At 47.6% G+C, this 3,588-nt stretch overlaps 1 pseudogene; it reads left to right on the top strand.

The window, feature by feature from the left end:
- The first annotated feature begins 1,790 nt into the window (after positions 1-1,790).
- On the top strand, positions 1,791-3,019 carry LOC147314613 (uncharacterized; annotated as a pseudogene).
- The last annotated feature ends 569 nt before the right edge of the window (positions 3,020-3,588 follow it).

Raw genomic sequence — 3,588 nt, forward strand, 5'->3', positions numbered from 1 at the left:
TCCTATACTATTCATAGTCTTTTTTTCTTTAGGCCACGAGCAGTTGTCTAAGCATTTCACTGCATATTGTACTGTGTATGACTGTGTATGTGACAAATAAAATTTGAATTTGATTTGTTCCCTATTAATGATCTACGGTAATTTGTGATATTGCCCCCATAAAATAAAATGGCTTTAATGAAATCATTCTGATACAGAGATTTGGATTCTTGTGCATGCATTGGATAAAAACTAATTTTGTCAAGACTGAATGTAGCTTACCAACTGCTCCTCAGTCCAAACTGACTTTATGGTTCATACGTGTCAACTCAGGGAACTCCTGTCGTAACCTCCCTTCTGTGTGAGCACACACACACAAAAAGAGAGAAACAGAAAGATCATTAATGCAGAGGATTGCAGCAGCTCTTGGATTTTCACTCTCTGCCGGATTTCAGAAGAACAGTCACATAAATTTCATTACAAATTTTTCGCCTTTGCTTCAATGTGTCTTTACTCAGTAAGTAGGAACAGCGATAGTTTAAAGATATTTTCTAAAATACAGAGGATTTCATCATCCGCAGTTTGTGAAAACTGCAGTTAAAAAAAAAAAACAGTAAATTCACAAATGATGGACTCTTTTCAGAGGTACGCTTCATGTACTGATTAACATACAATTAAAAGATGTACATTAGGGTGCACACTGGTTATTCCTACGGATTCTGCTCAAGAATCTGTTTGAGCTAAAAACTTGAAATATATATATGTATATTTTAAATCAGCTTGCCTCCACCCGGCACTAACTATCTATCTATCTATATATATATATATATATATATATATATATATATATATATATATATATATATATATATACATATATATATATGTATGTATGTATGTATGTATGTGTGTGTGTGTGTGTGTGTGTGTTAAATCTTTTATTTTATTTTTCAGATATTCAAGCTCCAACCCAAATGGTAAGTTAATGAAAACGTTTGGTTGTGGTTCCTCGTTTTTCTTTTGTTTTGTTTTGTTTATTTGTCTCTTTCAATTCTATGTTGTTGTACTTTTTCAACATGTTCAAAATAAAGATTCAATCAATCAATATAGTTCCACTTTATATACCGTCAGTGCACTTTACATAGTTAAGAACCTTATACAGATAGAAACTCAGCAATCCCTTTTGAGCAAGCTTTAGTGTGAATGAAACACTCCACTGAAAGATGTACAATCATGCAGGTAACTTACAGACATAACACAAAGTATGACTATTTTACAAAGTAGCAAAGGATTGTTTTGACTATTCATTTAATTTTCTTTATATTCTCAAATGGTCAAAAAATTTAAGTTCAGGTTTTTTGGAGTTAAGAAAGTTTAGAAGTTTTCTGTTTTCCACATTGTTTCGCTTTGTTTTTGCTCCCTGATTACTTTCACTTATACATGATGGTTAAGTTTAGACACTAAAATATTTGGTTAGTTTTGGGAATACATTTTTTGTTTGTTTATTTCGGTCAGAATGTATGTCTTTACAATAACCTGAAAGATTAAAAATAATGCTTAGGACACTTAGGAGATCCTTTCCATTTCCACTGACTCCCAAAAAAATATAACTATAGCATGATTGGAGGTCAAGGATTAGAAACCAACCAAACTTCTAGAAAATCATTGTGGTGGGGCGTGGTCTGCGGTGCCGTGCAGGGAGGGCGGACACACCTGCACGGCATCCTTAATCACGCCCGCCTAGTTAAAAACACGGGGACTCAGGGGTTTGGGAATGTGTTGTGGTGAGATGTAAATAAAGATGGCTCTGAATGATACTCCGTGGTCCCGCCGTGCCTTATTCTCGCCACAGTGGTGCCGAAACCCTGTGTCCAGTCGGCGTGGGGATGTCGGACCCACAGGCTGCGCCGCCCGCCCAGCCTTTGCAGTTTCTGGCGCAGATGCTGGCGGAGCTGGCGAAGATGAGCCAGGACCAGGCGGCGGCCCAGCGGGCTCACCTGGCTGCGCTGCAGGAGCAGACGGACCGGCAGACGCTGGTTCTGGAGCGGCTGGTTGGTGCCGCTGCTCCGCCGAAGCCTCCACCGCTGTCGGTGGCGATGCCCCGGATGGGGGACGGGGACGACCCCCAGGTTTTCCTGGAGACTTTTCGTGCCACGCCGGAGGCCTGCCAATGGCCGCAGGTGGAGTGGGCTCCGCGTTTGCTTCCTCTGCTGTCGGGGGAGGCTCAGACGGCGGCCCTGAGTCTGCCGCCGACCTCGAGGAGCATCTTCCAGGACGTGAGCCGGGCGGTGGTGGACAGGTTGGGGCTCACCACTGAGGATCATCGCCGGCGGTTCCGGGCCTGTCTGCTAGCCGCGGCGGATCGACCGTTCGCTTGGGCCCGGCAGCTGCACGACGCGGCGGTGCGCTGGCTGCAGCCGGGATCGTCGGAGGGCAAGACGCTGCTGGTGGACAAGGTGGTGCTGGAGCAGTTCGTGGAGGGGCTGCCTGCGGAGACGGCGAGATGGGTCCGGTGCCACCGTCCCGCGAGTCTGGAGGTGGCGGTGACGTTGGCGGAGGACCACCTTGCCGCTAGAGCGGGGGAGCCCGGGGACAGCCGCCGGAGGCCGAGCAAACAAGCCCCAGTGCCGGCACCGAGGCGCCGGGTACCTGCGCCAGGGCAGGCAGAGCCGGCGCTGAGCCCCACTAATCCTTTTGCTGCGTTTGTGCCTTCCCGGGGATCAGACATGAGTAGTGCCGCCCCTGAGCCACGGAGAGCAGCACAGACGCCGGGGCAGGAGTGCTGGAAGTGCGGGCAACTGGGACACCTGAGGAGGGACTGTCCTCTGATGGAAGTGGGGCAGGTGTTCCGCGTTGCCGGTGCCCCAGCACCCTCTCCCGGTCCAGGAGGGACATACAGCATTCCGGTAAGGACTCGAGGGGGTATACGCCATGCTTTGGTGGACACGGGCTGCACGCAAACCCTCGTGCACCAAGGCTTGGTTCGCCCCGGGGCATTGCTGGAGGCGGAATGGGTGGAGGTGAAGTGTGTTCATGGTGATGTTCACAGGTATCCCATAGTGCCGCTGTTATTAAAGTATAAGGGCAAAACGCACAGAGTAACGGCTGCGGTTAGCCCGCGCCTGTCGCATCCCCTAATTCTGGGCACGAATTGGCCGGGGTTTCGGCACCACTTGTGAAATGCACTATACACAGGTACGCCCACACACAGGTCTTTATCACCAGGTTCCACATTTATTTACAATTTTCCCCGGTTATGACTGAACACAGTCTGACAGCTGTCAGTCCCAGCTGATTTCCCTCTCTCTCCGCTCCTCTCCGTCTCACTATAAAAAGGGAAGGAAACCATTATCAGTCCAAATCGCCATCAGCTGTTCTCACCGGCATCTCCAGCACCGCCCCGTTGAGCCCACTGCACCACTCCTCCCCTGCAGCCGCGCCCGGGACCACACCTCCGCCACAATCATTAAATCCATTACTGCACTGAAATGTGCATAAAATTTGAATATAAGTTGTGCGGCCTACATTATAAAACAAATTGTTTCCATACTTCTTTTTTTAAAATTTAATGTGATATGGACTGTTGTGTTGATTGTTGCCTGTTTTACA

Source organism: Aulonocara sp. 'chitande type north' Nkhata Bay, linkage group LG14, assembly GCF_057382095.1.
Source record: "Aulonocara sp. 'chitande type north' Nkhata Bay isolate Kocher_YH1m ecotype deep benthic linkage group LG14, A_spYH_male_GT1.1, whole genome shotgun sequence".
Taxonomy (NCBI): Eukaryota; Metazoa; Chordata; class Actinopteri; order Cichliformes; family Cichlidae; genus Aulonocara; species Aulonocara sp. 'chitande type north' Nkhata Bay.